This window comes from Oratosquilla oratoria, chromosome 27, assembly GCF_046742065.1.
Source record: "Oratosquilla oratoria isolate Oo_2021 chromosome 27, ASM4674206v1, whole genome shotgun sequence".
In the NCBI taxonomy this organism is placed as follows: domain Eukaryota; kingdom Metazoa; phylum Arthropoda; class Malacostraca; order Stomatopoda; family Squillidae; genus Oratosquilla; species Oratosquilla oratoria.
Window position 1 is genome coordinate 19,003,512 of NC_134803.1, and position 18,089 is coordinate 19,021,600.

Sequence of the window (18,089 nt, forward strand, 5' to 3'; positions counted from 1 at the left end):
ACATAAGATAAACATGGCAGCCCGCATTCAGCAGTAAATCAATTTTTTTTTTATGTTTCAACATGAAGAATTAGCATAAAAAAAACTCTATTAAATGGGCAACAGACCTAAATAAATGAGAACTACTAGTCTCACAGATTATTCTAATACCAAAACCAGGGCAGGGTATTACGGGAGAGCTGAGAAATCGTAAGTACAAATTACAGTCAACTCCCCGTTAATGCGAGGATTACATTCCTGGAGATGTCATGTTAATAGAAATTGTGTTAACGGAACATAATTTCTCCATAAGAAATAATGGTAATAGTGGGGGTTACATAACTGGACAACGGGAAAGTCCATCTATTTTGGGATTTTATTACTAAAAATCCTAAAACACACTTGATAAATTTGAAGGTTACAGAAACAATAACAACACACATTTTTACTATATTGGTATTTATTGTGTAAAATAATTTTTTTTAAGCATGTAAACATTATGATGTATCACTACCATCACTGTCGCTTGCCGTGCTCCCGTCCCCAACCTCACTCCCCTCTCCTTCCTCACCCCGCTCTGCCTCCTCACTCTGCTCTCCCTCCTCACCTCGCCCTACCTCCTCACCTCCCTCTCCCTCCTCGCCTCACCCTGCCTCCTCTTCCTTGACTGTCTTTTTTTGAAAGAAATGGTGGAGTTTCATCTGCATCGTCTTTTTCTTCTTTTGATCTAACATCACTTTGTAACAGTTCAGCTCTGACATAACTTCTCTGGTCACTGTTGCACTTCTGTTAATATTCGGATCTTTGGCTTCCAAGATATCCAGTCCTTCTTGTATAAACGAGAGTACTTTTTCGAGATCACTTTTGGTCAAGACTCTCTCGGGCTCTGGGGTTTCTGATATAGGCCGAGATGCAGGTGCCTCCAACTCTGCATTCTGTATTGTCTCCATCTCTAACAGTTCTTCGTTAGTCAGCTCCACTGTGTGCGATTCTAGCAGTTCATCAATGTCCTTCTGTTCAAGTTGGTCAAACCCGGCTTCCCTGGCCTTGTCAAGAGTTTCCTTGTTAGCTTTAGAGACATTTTCTTGGATGTCAAAGCTGACGAAATCATACACCAACTGAGGACACAGATGTTTCCAAACCCCGTTTAGGTATTTCCTTGGCACTTTCTCCCAAGATTCTTTAATGAAGCGGAGAGCATCTTTGATGGTAAATTGCTTCTAATATTCCTTCATGGTCATCTTGCCTTTTTGTGTCCTCTCAACCATGTCAGTCAGGGTCGAATGTAGATAATACAACTTGAAGGTTTTAATAATTCCTTGGTCACATGGCTGCAGAATGGAAGTGGTGTTTGGTCTATTGACAGGGGATGGCTGGGAGTATTATCCAAGATCAGGAGAATCTTGAAGGGAATCTCTTCCTTCTCACAGTAAAGTTCTAACTCTTTCTCCAATTTTCCAAAGTAGTCCTTGAATATGCTCCCAATCATCCATCCTTTTTTGTTGGAATACCAGTAGCTGTGTAGGAAGGTCTTGTTTGTTCTGTGAAGACACAAGAACAAACAAAATTAATTTAGTATGCCGTAAATTGTGAGTTGGCGACATAATTTTCTTTTTTGTTTTGGTGCATGAAAAAAACGAGCATTTACAATCTCTGTTACACTAACAGAACTAGAATATGCAATACCTCTATCATCTCCAACTTCACCTGGTCAAGATAATATAATGTACTCAATGATTTCACATCTTCCTGCATGCACCAAAGAATTTTTCCTAAATATACTGAACAAATTTTGGACTACAGGATTTTCACCAAAGTCGTGGAAGACTTCGGTCATTATAACCATACCAAAACCAGGAAAAAACCCAGTCTCTCTCAAGGGTATAGACCCATTGCTCTAACCAGTTGTGTATGCAAAATATATGAATAAATGATCAACACGCGTCTTGTCTGGATTTTAAAGTCGAAAAATCTCTCAAACAGACAGTTTGGCTTCAGAAAAAACAGAAGCACTATAGACCCTCTGATATTTCTTACCGGAGAAATTCAGAATGCTTTTGCCACACAGAGCCAAACCATAGGAGTCTTTTTCAATCTAGAAAAGGCTTATGACACCACCTGGCCTGGTGGCATCCTAAAGCAACTTGCCAAATGGGGTGTAGGAGGAAATATGTTCTTTGCAATTAAAGATTTTCTTTCTGATCGTATCATAAAAGTAAGAGTAGGTTCATCTCTCTCTTCGCCTTACACCCAGGAGGAAGGCATACCCCAAGGAAGTGTCCTCATCCCAACACTGTTCAACATAGCCATCAATGGACTACTAGAACAAGTACTGATCGAAATGCATAGCTTGGCATATGCAGACAACATTGTTCTAATCTGTAGCACTGGAGGCAAGCCAGAAAATACAGACTGCCATTAACTCTACCACTGCATGGGTGGAAAAAAGAGGCTTTAAATTCTCCCCGGAGAAAACTAAAGCAGTCTGCTTCTGCCGAAGAAAAATAAGAAAAGAAATCCCAACCCTAATGCTGGATGACTCTATTCTTCCATACGAGGATCAGATCAAGTACCTGGTACAAGGCCTTGACAAAAAACTAAACTTTAATACACACATTAATGAAATAATAGATAACGTGAAACAACGCTTCAACATCTTAAAAATAGTTTCATGTTTCAACTGGGGAGCTGACAGAACAACTCTGTTATGAATATACCAAGCTTTGTGCCTAAGCAAAATAGATTATGGATGCCAAATCTATGGGGCCACCTGTAAAACCACCTTAGAAAAACTAGATATCATCCAAAACATGACTGTATGCATCTGCACAGGTGCATATAAAATGTCACCCATAGACAGCCTAAATGTTGAAGCCGGCATTCCTCCTCTTCCAATTAGAAGGCAGGAACTAGGATTGAGATACGTAGCAAGAGTACTGTCATCCAAAAACAACCCCAACTACAAGTTTGTTAGAACACCCAAAGACAGAGCTCCAACTCGACCTAAGCTCTCCAAACCGCTGGAAGTTAGACTGGAAAATAGTGCTAAGAACATAGACCTGACCCCTCTACACGTCAAAGAAAGTTTACCTGCTAAATACCCTCCCTGGTGTAGATCCAAAATCAACATTTGCACTTTCTGGCATAAGAAAAATAGCTGCCCAGAGTCCAAACTAAGAAGTAAATTCCTTGAACACAGCAGGACCCACACAGATGCAACTAGTCCATACATTGATGGATCAAAAACTGTAGACAGAGTGGGTTTCTCAGTGATTACCCCTCAATCTATTATAAAAAAAGAGAGCTCATTTTAACATTTCTATTTTTAACGCAGAACTGCAGGCAGCTCTTAGTGCTTTAATGTATATTTTTAACAATGCATCTGACAAAATATTTGTCATATATACAGACTGTAAGAGCATTTTAACATCAATAAAATAAATATTACCAGTCAACCCCATTATCGGACAACTACAAGATTGGCAGGTCCTCCTCAGTAACAGAAAGAAAATAACTGTGAACTTCTGCTGGGTTCCTTCCCATGTGGGAATAAAGGGAAACGAGTTAGCTGATACTGCAGCTAAAGAAGCAGCTAGGCTGGCTCATATCTCCCAACTCAAAATCCCCAAAATGGATTTTAAAAACCGCATTAGAAGTTACAGCATAGAACAGTGGCAACTTCAATGGAATAATGGAAACAACAATTTAAAGCTCAAATCCATCAAACCTTCTGTCATCCCTTGAAGTCATTTCCAGGGTGACAGGAGGACTGGTATCGTCATGGCTCTCCTTAGAATCGGGCACACCTTTTTAACCCACAAGTACCTGTTGATGACTGGAGCGGAGAGACAGGCTCCCCTCTACCCCACTTGTCGAATGAATCTCACAGTAAAACACATTTTAAAGGAATGCCCACAATTCAGCTCTGCTAGAAGAAACAATCTTCTAGAAGGGCTTACCATCACTAAAGTTTTAGGAGAGGATGCTCCCATAGATTGGATAAAATGTTTTTTAAAGGAAATAGATTTGTTGTACCATATTTAAATTTTTACATAAATTGAGTGGATGAATTGGAACAAGTAAATGTTTTAAAGAATAGGTAGATATATATGCGCTGAATGGCCCCAGGCTCCGGCGCTTGGCATACTAGCCAAAAACTTCATAAACCAACCAACCAACCAACCTAGCTTCCATAAACTACGCATCATCCACGCAAGCTTCGTGAAACTTTGTGCTACTTTATTGCTATTTTTTGTTATCTTTATTAAAAATAGTGCAGCCATGGGTCTAAAAAAGATTAGTGATTCAACCAAGCCTAAAAGGAAAGCAGTGAGAACGACAATTGAATAAAAAAAAGAACTCATTGCGAAGTTTGAAAGTGGAACTCGTATCTTTGACCTGGCAATCCAGTATGGCATGGCTAAATTAACCATATCGTCCATACTGAAAAATGAAGACATAATATTAGAGGCTAATGTGGCAAAAGGAGTGACCATTCTTGCTGTGAACAGGTCACCTATAATTGAACAAGTGGAAAAACTTTTGTTAGTTTGGATTAACGAAAAACAACTTGCTGGTGACAGCATTTCTGAAGCAATAATTTGTGAAAAAGCAAAGCGGTTGCATGATGACCTTAAGCGAGACAGCTCTGGAACCAGTGCACAAAGTGATGAACTTATAGCAAGTAGGGGGTGGTTTGATCGATTTAAGAAATGAAGTGGCATTCACAGTGTTGTTAGGTGTGGGGAGGCCACCAGTGCAAACAAAGATGCTGCTGAAAAGCTTGTTGGGGAATTTAAAAACTTTTTAGAGAGTGAAGGATTTACTCCTCACCAAGTTTTTAATTGTGACAAAACTGGCCTCTCCTGGAAGAAGATGCCTAAGAGGATCTACATCACAAAAGAGGAGAAATCATTGCTAGGACACAAGCCTATGAAAGACAGGCTTACACTCTTGTTGTGTGCTAATGCTAGTGGGGACCTCAAAATTAAACCTTTGCTTGTCTACCACTCAGAAAACCCAAGAGTGTTCAAGAAAAATAATGTTATAGAAAGTAAACTCATTGTAATGTGGAGGGCTTATAGTAAGGCTTGGGTAACAAGGCAGTTCTTCACTGAGTGGATATGTGAAGTGTTTGCCCCGAGTGTGAAAAAATATCTAGAGCAGAAAAAATTACCACTCAAGGTAATATCTAAAGCAGAATCCGCAAATGCATATACTACTCCAAGAAATCCACCCCATACAACAAATCCCTTCTCTGCGAATGAAACCTCAAACTCTGGGATAGCAGCCCAACATCCAGGGCCAGGTGATCAACATACCTCGGCAAGAACACAAAACACTAAGGCAGATATCCTACCCCCTGATCATAAAAACACTCCATATAAAAAAGAGGGGCAACCCCCCCAATCCTCCTCTATCTTCCAGCATAGTCTCAGGCAGAATCGCTACCGGAGTCAATGGAGATTGACAAAAAACAAAACAAAAAAGAACAAGAACACCCTCACCCTTTCCATCAACTCCAAAGAAATGTAACCCTAGCAGATATATATTCCAAGAAAAAGATAAAGGAGCAAAAGCCAAAACTACCAAAATAGCTACTGAAGGAAAACCACCATCTTCACAAAAAGCTCATAAAGACAAAAAACACTCAAAAACGACCTTGAATAAAGGACCTCCCCCAGAAAATAGATACATTCACATCACTAATACAGTGGAACTGTCATGGACTTCGAGCAAAGTATGAAGAGCTTAAAATCTTAATTTATGAATATTCTTCAATAAGTGTATGCTTACAAGAAACAATGTTAGATGAACATACACCCTGTCCAAGAGAATATATATCTTTTAGAACTCCATATACTGTATTTTACAGCTTATAAGACGCACTTTTTTCCTAAAAAATACCCTGAAAAATACTAGTGCGTCTTCCAAGACGAATGTTGTATTGTAAGGCAACACCCAGACTCAAGTAAGCTTGGACACTTGACCGATAGCGACCTGGATTTGTATGTTGAGTCATTACACTATGATGTTAGCTTAAGTACTATTTAATTCAGTCTTTTATATGATGTAAACTCAGTACTTAGCTGTTACAAGTATTTCCAATACCATAATCCTTCCTGGAGCCTACTCGGTGTGTGGAGAAAATGTGCCGCTCCCTCGTCTCATAGCAACACACACACACATACACATAAAGTGGACTTTAATACTAAGAAGTGTAGCATAATGGAGTTTGGAAAAAGCAAAAACAGAATATCAGGAAAATATACAATTGGAACCAAAGAAGTAAAGAAAGTAGGATCCGAAAAAGATTTGGGAGTAATTATCACGAACGACTTGTCCTATGATATACAGATTAACAAAATTGTCGGGGAGACTTACAACTAGCTAAGATCAATAAAAGTGGCGTTTACATACTTGGACGAAGACATGATGAAAAAAATATTGGTTACATTGATAAGGCCTAGCTTAGAGTATGCAGCGACATTGTGGTCCCCCAGTACCATAAAGAAAATAGAAAGAATCCAAAGAGCAGCTACAAAAATGGCACCTGCACTTGCAAACCTATCATACGAGGAGAGATTGGCTAAACTGGAGTTACCGACACTGGAGCAAAGAAGAGAGAGAGGTGACCTATTGACCATCTACAGAATCATGAAAGGCACAGAGGTACTCGATAGAGAGAACTTACTTAACTGGGACAAAAGAAACACAAGAGGACATGGAAAGAAAATAAAAAAACATAGCTATAGAAGAGAACTGAAGAAAAACAGTTTTCCTCATAGAGTTTTGGACACTTGGAACAAACTGGACAATGGAATAGTATGCGCAAAAACCATTCATGAGTTTAAAAACAAACTAGACACTGCAAGATACAAAGGCGGGATATCACGAGCATAGCTCCCCTTCCCGCAAAATACAACTAGGTAAATACATGCCCCTGTGCCTTTATACCTTTATTAATAGAACATCCAAATGGCTTACTCGTACAAGCAAGAGTCAAAACTGCACTTGTGAATTATATTCACATTGATAAAGCCTGTGAAGTACAATTGCAAAATAAAATAAATACGAACTGCAGCACTGACGCGTTCGGTTATTTTGATTGGCGGATTCAGCTATTTTAATAACCTAAGTTATTCAGCCTCCCAAATTTCCGAAACTTTGGAATTTCTGAATGACAAACCTCCGAAATTGAGGACTATTACTGTATAAAAGGTTTGCCCACACTCTTATGTCGTGAAATACAGACGCTCCTCAACTTACGTTTTAGTTACGTTCCGAACGGCCGAACGTAAGTTGAAAATGAACGTAAGTTGTTACTGTACTATAAATCCGTAAATTCTATTACTGTATCTTATAAAACACCCCTAAATCATTAATTATACACATAACAATGTGAAATAATAACATTAATTTCAAATAAATTAAATTCAAGCAACATAAATTGAGATGGTGGAGGAGGATGAGGCAAGGCATGTTCAGTTTGTCGTTTGTGCAATGTAAACAATGGACGCAGCGTCATGCGCAAGTATCGTTTGAACTACGGAGAGCGTGCTAAACTAAATAATTCACTCAAAATTGTTTTTTTTTTTACAATTTTCTTTTTTTTACAGTCAGTTCAAACGTAAAATAAAAAAAAATGTAAAACGAATTAACGTAAGTAGAGGAGCGTTTGTATATCAGTTACCACCAGGCTGTCACACGTGTCACAAGCTTTTTTTGTCCTGGAAATTATCACCCATGGCTAGTTCATTGAAACGGTTTAGTTATACTATCGCATACAAGCTATAAGTTGTACGATATGCCAGAGAACATGGTAATCGAGCAGCAGAAAGACACTTTGGACTACCGCCTACTGAAAAAATGATTCGGCAGTGGAGGAAACAAGAAGAAGAATTGAGTGAAGTTGGAAACAAGACAAAGCACAATTTACGTCAAGTACCAGCAAAATGGCCACAGTTAGAGAAAGACTTGTGTACATGGATAATGGAACACAGAAACTTGGGGGTTGCAGTTAGTACGAAAATTATAATCATAGAAGCAAGAAAACTTGCAACAAACATGGGAGTAGAAGACTTCAAAGGTACTGCGTCTTGATGTTTTCGCTTCATAAAGCGAAACGGGTTCAGCTTATGAACAAGAACTAAAATATCTCAAAAAATGCCAGAAGAATATGAACAGAAAATAATGACTTTCCATCGATTTATCATTAATGCTAGAAAGCAGAACTCGTTTGAACTTAACCAGATTGGGAATATGGATGAAGTTCCTTTAACATTTGATGTACCTTCTAATAAAAGCATAGATGTGAAAGGTACCAAAACAGTGACTATTAAACCCACAGGTCATGAAAAGACCCACTACACTGCAGTTTTAGCTTGTTGCGCTGATGGCACCAAACTATCACCATTGTTGATTTTCAAAAGAAAAACATTGCCCAAGAAGAAATTGCCAGATGGAATTCATGTTACTGCACAGCACAAAGGCTGGATGGATGAAGCAGGAATTAAAGTGTGGGTGGAAAAAGTGTGGTCCAAACGGCCAGGTGGCCTGCTACGAAAAAAAGCATTGCTAGTTTGGGATCAATTCAGTTCACACAGGACAGACAACACTAAAGAACTAGCAAGAAGAATGAACACAACATTAGCTGTAATTCCTGGTGGCCTTACTTCCCAGCTACAGCCACTAGATGTGAGCATCAACAAACCATTCAAGAATAACATGCGTGAAGAATGATCTAAATGGATGGCAGAAGGAAGACATGAAATGACACCGCGTGGAAGAATGAAACGCCCATCAATAGCTCAAGTGTGTGAATGGGTGTTGAAATCTTGGAATGCTATTAATTCTGAAGTTGTTGTAAAGTCTTTCAAAAAGTGTGGTATAAGTAATATCATGGATGGTAGTGAGGATCATTTATTGTACATGACTGACAGTAGTGATAACTCTGCAGATGAGAGTTCAGAACATTTACATGAATCCAGTAGTGTCGAGTTCTCGGGATTTGAGGATGAGTAAATTTCTTTCAAGTTTTATATTTTTACATGCATATTTTTGAAAATTTTAGTTTATTTTTATGAAAATAAAACAACCCTTGGACAATGAAAAATGTATAGTATATTTACTAACCACCAACTAGTATCATCGCCATACAAACAAAATTGGACCAGTGATTACGGTACATAATGTAAACAATACGTCCAATACGTGCCTTCGCCGGCCACTAAAACAAGAAGAAGAGATGGACTGCTTCACTGTGTGTATGTATTTACTTGTAAATTTGTGGTGAATGCTCCAGCAAATTTGTAATGAGTGCTGAGACAATAGTGTCTTGCAGACTCCTTGCTTCTTATGTGTTTGTGTTCAGTGGTCGGGTATATGGTGAATGTGTTCTTGTATGAGAATGACTTTTTTTTCTTGGAAATTTCTTTCAAATATTAGGGTGCGTCTTCCAAGATGCAGCGTCTTGCAAGCCATAAAATACGGTAATATAGAAACGGGAAGTCATGGAGGATGTCTCATTTATGTATGAAGAGATATTCCCCATTTTCCAATTAGTATAAATATAACATTACAAGCAGTACCAGTTCAAATACAATTAGAAAGAAAATACACCTTATGCTCTCTCTACCTGCCCCCAAACACCATAGTTACCCAGGAGGAAATAATAACTTTGATTAATCAACTCCCGCAACCATTTCTCATTATGGGTGACCTAAATGGCAGACACCCACTATGGGGAGATGTTATTACAAACCAAAAAGGGAATATTATAGCTTCAGTTATAGAATATGAAGATCTAGGACTTTTGAATACTGGGGAGCCCACCCATTACCATATTCAAACAGGTACCATCTCTTGTCTAGATCTTACAATTTCTAGTCCCAACTGCACAATTGATTTCAGATGGAGACCAAATAATGACTGGCATAGCAGTGACCACACCCCAATAATAATTGAAACTAATGATGACCCACCAACTCAAAGATCACCAAAGTGGAATATCAACAAAGCAAATTGGGATAAATTTAAAGAACTAAGTGAAATCGAAGGCAATGCATATGACTTTCCAACTCCAGAAGAAGCTATTGACTTATTAAATGGAACTTTTCATACAGCAGGTATACACTCTATACAAAAAACTACAGGACTCTTCAAGTGACGCCCAGTTCCATGGTGGAATGGAGAGCTCAGAATTTTACATCGAACTACAAGAACATCACTTACCCGTTACCACAGACATCGAACAATTGAGAATATGACCATCTATAAACAATGCAGAGCTAGATTTCATAAAGCAATGAAAGCTGCCAGAAGACAATCATGGGCATTCTTTGTATCTACCATCAATTGTCGAACACCCATCCACAGTATTTGTAAAAAAACTAATAAAATAGCAGGGAAATTTACACCGAACCCTCCACCAGTGCTTAAAGTTAACAATATCCTTGTCACAGATTAAAAAAAAGTTAGTAATATTTTGGCTATCCATTTCGCTCAAGTCTCATAAAAGACTGACAGTAGCCCAGGACACCAATACAGAATAAAAGAACAATAGCAACATTTAGATTTTTCATCAGACAAGACAGAATCATACAACATACCCTTTACAGAAGGAGAATTTGATGCTGCCCTAGATAGAAGCAAAAATACAGCCCCTGATCCAGATATGATCCTATATGAAATGTTTAAACATACTACAAGGAATACAAAACTTTTTGTGATAAGCATTATAAATAGATTGTGACGGGAACACAAATACCCAACCATATGGGAAACAGCTTTTGTATTATCTTTTCAAAAGCTAGGAAAAGACCCATATTCAACTTCCAGTTACTGTCCTATTGCTGTAACCTGCTGTCTAGGCAAAATAATGGAGAAAATGGTAAATACAAGACTTGTCTGGTATCTCGAGCAAAATAATATTACATCACCATCACAATGTGGATTTAAAAAAATGCATTCTACAATAGACGTCCTAATGCAGCTGGAGACCTCCATATGTGAAGCATACACCTCAAAAGAACATCATATAACTGTATTCTTTGATATAGAAATGGCATATGACACTGCATGGAGACATGGAATTCTTAAGACCATTCATGATTGTGGTCTGCGAGGAGAATTACCCCTATATATTAAAGCATTTTTATCCCATAGATATTTTAAAGTTAAAATTGGTAATACTCTATCAGATAAAAGATGCCAAGAAGAGGGTGTTCCACAAGGGAGTATACTTAGTGTAACACTTTTTGCTTTGGCAATAAATAGGGTAGCAAATATTATACCAGATAAAATATTAAGCACATTATATGTAGATGACCTCGCGATATCCTTCGATGCTACCTATATGCCTGTAGCAGAAAGAAAGCTACAACTCATAATTAACAAGGTTGTCAACTGGGCAGAAAAACAAGGATTTAGAATATCTACCAGCTAAACAAAAATCATGCACTTTTGCTGCATTAGAGGGATACACCCAGACCCAGACCTTTATCTATATGGCAATAGAATACCCTGTGTTGAAGAGATTAGATTCCTAGGTCTCATATTTGATAAAAAGCTTACTTGGATCCCCCATCTGAAACATATTAAAACCAAATGTCAAGAGGCTTTAAACATTTTAAAAGTTTGATCAAGTACAAACTGGGGATCAGATAGACAGACAATTTTAAGAATACATAAATCTGATAATTACCAAATTACAATATGGATGTGAATTTTATTCTTCTGCATCAACCAAACATCTAAAGATCCTAGATTCAGTACACCACAATGGCATACGTTTGGCAACAGGAACTTACAAATCTTCCCCCATCCCCAGTTTACTAATTGATGCTGGAGAGATTCCACTAGAACTATACCAACAGTCATCTATCATCCGATATTGATTTAGGACACAGAGACTCCCTGAATCAAGAGCATTTACTACAGCCAACAGAAATTGTTTTAATAACTTATGAAAATCATCCAAGATATCCCAGACCTTTTAGTTTTAGAATAAGAAAGATACTGGAGACTATAAATATCACAAATCAGATCTGCCCAGTTAAATTACCAGTTACCCCAACATGGAAGTTACCCATAATTAAATTTTGTAGATATTTTAAAGATTTTAAAAAAGATAAATCATGCAGAAATTAAAGGACTGTTTTTAGAACATATTACTGAACATTTGGATTCCACATTTGTTTTCACGGATGGCTCAAAAACAGATGCTGGTGTCGGATATGGAGTTTGTAGCAATAATTTTAGCTGCAGAGGAGCACTATCAATTGCAGCATCAAATTTTACAGCAGAGCTATATGGAATTTTAACCACTTTAGAACACATTATATCTTTACAGACATCCAACTTCACAATCTTTTGTGATTTAAAATGTGCATTACAGCCAATAGAAGTCTTCAGTGACAATAATCCTCTAACAATGAAAATCTCACAGTGGCTGTTTCTACTACAATGTAGAGGAATCACTATATCTTTTTGCTGGGTTCCAGCACATGTACATATATATGGAAATGAAAAAGCTCACCAACTAGCAAAGTCAGCAACAACCAGTCTGATCCCTAAACGGTGTGCAATACCATATAGACATCCTTCCTAGCATCACGAATATCATCCATAAGTCGTGAAAACAACAGTGGAGTGAAGTGGGACTTAACAAAATGAAAGAGATCACCACAAATATACACCCTTGGAAATATGAAATTATGCCAAGGAAATGGGAAGTAATTATATGTTGTCTCTGCATAGGACATTCAAGGCTGACCCATGAGTATCTCATGAGTGGTGAAAATCAACCTTACTCTGAAGATTGCTTAATCCCCATGACTATTAAACATTTGCTGGTTGAATGCCCTAGTCACAGAGAACTGAGAGAGCATCACTTCCCAAATAAGAAAGAGAGGGATGGTAACTATAATTTGGCCAAGATATTGGGAAAAGAACTGCATTATGATTATGAGGGAGTCATTCAATTCTTAAAAGAATTTAACCTACTTGAACAAATTTAGTAACAAATACAAATTAATATTGAAATATAATCCTACCACTCTCATTTCATGGGATATACTCCTACATATATATATATAATTATTCAACCTTCTCAAATTTTTCCAGACCAATACTATAAGGGCCTGGTTAGACTCTTTGGACTGGTTGGTCCTAAAATGTGCAATAACAATAATAATCATAATCAAATAGCTTTTAACTCTATTTAGATCTTAACATAATTTAACACCATATATATATGTATATATATATATAACCATTACACTATTTGTGGTGGGGGAAAAGAATACTGCCACCAAGTATTTCCACTTGGATCGTAAAAGGCGAGAAGAAAGGGATGGGGATTAGGACTAGGCATCCTTCTCCTTGTAGCCCCATAGGGGACATTCCTAAAAAAGTAAAGGCATAAGAGGGTCATAAGAGGCATAAGAGTTTTCCGACCAGCACCATAAGGTTTGGGTCTTATAATGTGCGTGGATGTGGTACAGATGAGAGTAAAAGGGAAGGGATAGGTAGTATGTTTGTGAGAAGAAAGATGGATGTGTTGGCTTTGAGTAAAACTAAGTTGAAAGGGAAGGGCAAGTGTAAGATTGGGAGTGTAAGTGGGAGGTTATCAGGAGTGAAGAGAGGGCGAGGGAGGGAAGGGATGGCTATACTAGTAAGTGAAGAGATAGGTAAACGTGTAGTGAAGTGGAAGGAGGTTTCCTCAAGGATAATGTGGATGAAGGTGAAACTGGGAAAGGAGATGTGGGTTTTTGTAGGTGCATATGGACCTGGCAGTGAGAAGAGTGTAGAAGAAAGGGAGGCTTTTTTGGATAGATTTAAATGAGTGCATAGAGGACTTAGGGGAAAATGTCAATGTAATAGTACTGGGAGACCTTAATGCTAGGGTAGGAAATGATCCAATTGATAGAGTGGTTGGGAAATGTGGAGTTCCAGGAAAGAATCGTAGTGGAGAGTTGATGGTGGAGATGTGTCTAGAAAGAGAGTTGATGATAGCAAATACAGTGTTTCGGAAGAAAGTCAAACATGGGAGAGGGTGGTGGAGGGAAGGGTGGTAGATAGAGCATTAATAGATTATGTAGTGGTAAATAGGATTATGATAGGAAGAGTTAAGGATGTACATGTGCTAAGGGGAGAGGGTGGGGGAATATCAGATCATTTTTTGGTGGAAGGTAAGTTGAGAGTGGAGGATAGATGGAGAAAGAAGAAAGAGACAAAAGGTAGGGAGATGCTTAGAGTAAACTCTTTAAATGAAAAGGAGAAGGAGTACAAGAAGAAGCTGAGAGAGGAGTGGGAGGGAGTGAAGGATAGAGTAGAGGTAGGTGTTGAGGAGGAATGGGGATGGTTCAAGGAGGGAGTCACAAAGTGTGCAAAGATGGTGTGTGGAACAAAAAGGACAGGAGGAAATAGAAGGAAGGGTAGTGAATGGTGGGATGAGGAAACAAAGAAGGTTGTAGAAGAGAAGAAGCGAGCTTTCTCAGATTGGTTACAAAATAGGACGGGGAGTCATATGAGAGGTACAAAGAAAAGAAAAGAGAAGTAAAGCAAAAGGTAAAGGAGGCAAAGAGGAGAGCAGATGTGAAGTGGGGTAAGGGTATGACAGGAAATTTTGAAAGTAATAAAAAGATGTTTTGGAAATAAATTAAGAGAGGAAGAGGAGGCGAATCAAGTAGAGAAGAAAAGGTAAAAGGTGCAGATGGAGAGATGATAATGGAAGAAAAGGCAGTAAGGGGAAGATGGGCAGAATATTTTAGGAAGTTGCTAAATGTGAAGGAGGATAAGAAGGGAAAGATAGCTGCAGTGGGAAATGCTAAGAAAATGAGAGTGATGAGTGAGGAAAATGGAGAAATGAGGAAGGATGAAGTGAAGGCAGTTGTTAAGATGATGAAAGCAGGTAAGGCACCTGGTATCGATGGATGCCATGCAGAATGTCTAATAAAAGGAGGTACAGTGATGGTGGACTGGCTGGTGAGGTTATTTAATGTTTGCTGGAGAGAGGGTAGAGTGCCGGAGGACTGGAGGAGTGCCTGTATAGTTCCATTTTACAAGGGAAAAGGGGACAAGTGTGAATGTAGTAGTTTCAAAGGGATTAGCTTGTTAAGTGTAGTTGGGAAGGCTTATGGGAGGATCTTGATTGAGAGGATTAGGAGAGGTACAGAGGGAGTAATTGGTGAGGAACAGTGTGGATTTAGGACAGGTAGAGGTTGTGTAGATCAGCTTTTTGTGGTAAGACAGATATGTGAGAAAGCTATAGGAAAGGGGAAGGATGTTTTTTGGGCTTTTATGGATTTGGAAAAGGCTTACGATAGAGTAGACAGAAAGGCACTGTGGGAGGTTTTGCAGATATACGGGATAGGAGGAAAGCTTCTAGGAGCTGTCAAGAGTTTTTACGAGAGTAGTAGTGCTTGTGTTAGGATTAGAAATGGAGAGAATGAGTGGTTCGAGGTAAAGGTGGGACTTCGTCAAGGATGTGTTATGTCGCCCTGGCTGTTCAACTTATACATGGATGGGGTTGCACGAGAGGTAAATGCAAGGGTAGTGAGTCAGGGATTGGAGATATTTAAAGAAAATGGAGAAAAGTGGGAGGTGAGCCAACTGTTGTTTGCAGACGACACTGCGCTTGTAGCAGGATCAGAGGAGGGACTGAGGAAGTTGGTGACAGAGTTTGGGAGAGTGTGTGATAGAAGAAAGCTGAAGATAAATGTGGGTAAAAGTAAGGTGATGAGATGTACAAAGGGTGAAAGTGGCAGTAGACTGGAAGTGAGCTTTAAGGGAGAGCGACTGGAGGAAGTGGATAGTTTTAGATACTTGGGTGCAGATGTGGCAGGGAAAGGTGGAGGTAGAATGTAGACTGAGAGAAGCGAGTAAATGCCTTGGTGGATCAAAAAGTGTAATGAGGAATAGTCATTTGGGAATGGATGCTAAGAGGAGACTGTATGAAGGAGTGATTGTGCCAACAGCACTGTATGGGGCAGAAACATGGAACATAAGAGAGGAAGAGAAAAGGAGTTGGAATGTGTTTGAGATGAGATGTCTGAGAAGTATGATGGGGGTTACTAGGCTAGATAGAATGAGAAATGAGGAGGTGAGGAGAAGAACAGGGGTGGAAAGGGAGTTGGGAGATAGGATTGATGAAAGAATATTGGGATGGTTTGGACACACGGAAAGAAAGAGTGAAGAAAGACTAGTAAAGGAGGTATGGAAGGCAGATATGGAGGGAGTGAACATGAGGGGATGTCCTAGGATAAGGTGGATGGATGGGGTGAAAGGGGCTTTGGGAAAGAGGGGAATGTCTGTTGAGGAAGGACGGGAGAGGACAGAAGATGGGTGAATGGAGAAGGGTTCTGTATGGATGAGGATGTGATGCATGAGGTGGAATGGGCGGGGAGGTGGTGGTGAGGTAGTATGTGTGAGCAAAATTTGACGCAGCCCGAAGGGATTTCTCCCCGTCTTCTCCTTTTATGTATGGGGGGATGGAGAGGGGGGTCGCCGATTTAATGAAGCGGCCTTGCTGTGGATGTGCTGTGTCTTGTGACACTGCTTCTGACCCAGGGCAGTGGACAAGTTGCAGGGATGACCCATCATCCAGGAGGTGCTAAGATAAGAGGAAGGGTGGAGGGATGTGGAATGTATTCAGGGATGGAATGGGTGGGAATGATTTTATGCCTTTTCCTTTTTGGCTACCTCCCTTGTAAGGGGGAAAAAGCCTTGGTGTATGTATGTATGTATGAATTTAAATTTATTGATATTTACTTGTTATTATTAGTATCTATACCCAAAATTGAATCTAAGAATTTAACAATTCGGCATCTATGACCTCGGCAGTTATGACGCCAGATAACCTTTAATATATCAATCACAGTTTTCACGATTTGGAAGAAATTCCTTCTTAATTCATATAAAGTCTTATGAGCAAGCTGCCATGGTGCTTAATTTGAGTCTGAAATCAGACATTAAGGAATTTAAATTGCACTATACCTTTAGTTATGCCAAAGGGATGATTTTTAATAGAGATCTCTATGACTTTGAGGAGGATGAAATTTTAGAAATGTGCCCAACTAATGTTTGGAAGGTTTTTAAGAAGGGAGATAGATCGTCTATATGCAACTACAGGCCAATCAGTTTGACATCAGTTATAGGAAAAATGCTTGAATCAGTAATAGTAAATAGACTCAGAGAACACATCGAAAGACATAATTTAATTCGTGATTCACAGCATGGTTTCTCCAAGGGTAAGTCATATGTGACTAATCTTCTATCCTTTTACACTCAAGTGTACAAGGCGTCAGATAACAATGTTAATTACGATATTACCTTGACTTTAGCAAAGCTTTCGATAAGGTGCCACACCAAAGACTACTAAATAAAATCAAAGCCCATGGCATAGGAGGAAAAGTGTTAGAATGGATTAGAGCTTGGATTAGTAACAGAAAACAGCGGGTCACCATAAATGGAGTAAAATCAAGGTGGGGCAATGTTACTAGTGGGGTCCTGGGCCCAGGGCTCAGTTTTGGGTCCCTTGTTGTTCATTATGTACATAAACGACTCAGATGATGGTATAACTAGTAATGTTAGTAAGTTTGCAGATGACACTAAAATAGGACGCCTAATTAGGTCAGGAGATGACGCAGAGATTCTGTAGGATGATCTTAACAAATTGTTCACATGGTTGGTGAAATGGCGAATGAACTTCAATATCTCTAAGTGTAGTGTGTTAAACATAGGGCTACACAACCCCAAAAATAGATACGGCTTAGATAACACGCTTTTAGAGAAAACTGAGTGCAAGAGAGACTTGGGAGTTCTAGTGAGTCCGGACCTTAAAACCAGGAAACAGTGCATTAGCACCAGGAATAAAGCTAACAGAGCATTAGGTTTCATTGCTAGGACGGTAATGAATAGAAGTGCAGAGGTAATTATTAAACTCTATCTAGTGATAGACCCATCCTTGACTATGCAGTCCAGTTATGGTCTCCGTCACACAGAATGGACATCAATTCACTAGAATGAGTACAGAGAAGAATGACCAAAATGATACATGGACTCAGAAATTTGCCTTACGAAGAGAGGCTTAGGCACCTTAACTTACA

The 18,089-nt window shown here is 39.0% G+C and overlaps 1 protein-coding gene across 2 annotated transcripts in view; it reads left to right on the forward strand.

Moving 5' to 3' along the window:
- The window catches only part of LOC143039924 (syntaxin-7-like), a 216,983-nt gene that overhangs the window by 817 nt on the left and 198,077 nt on the right, over positions 1-18,089 (forward strand). The gene's annotated exons all lie outside the window — the stretch shown is intronic.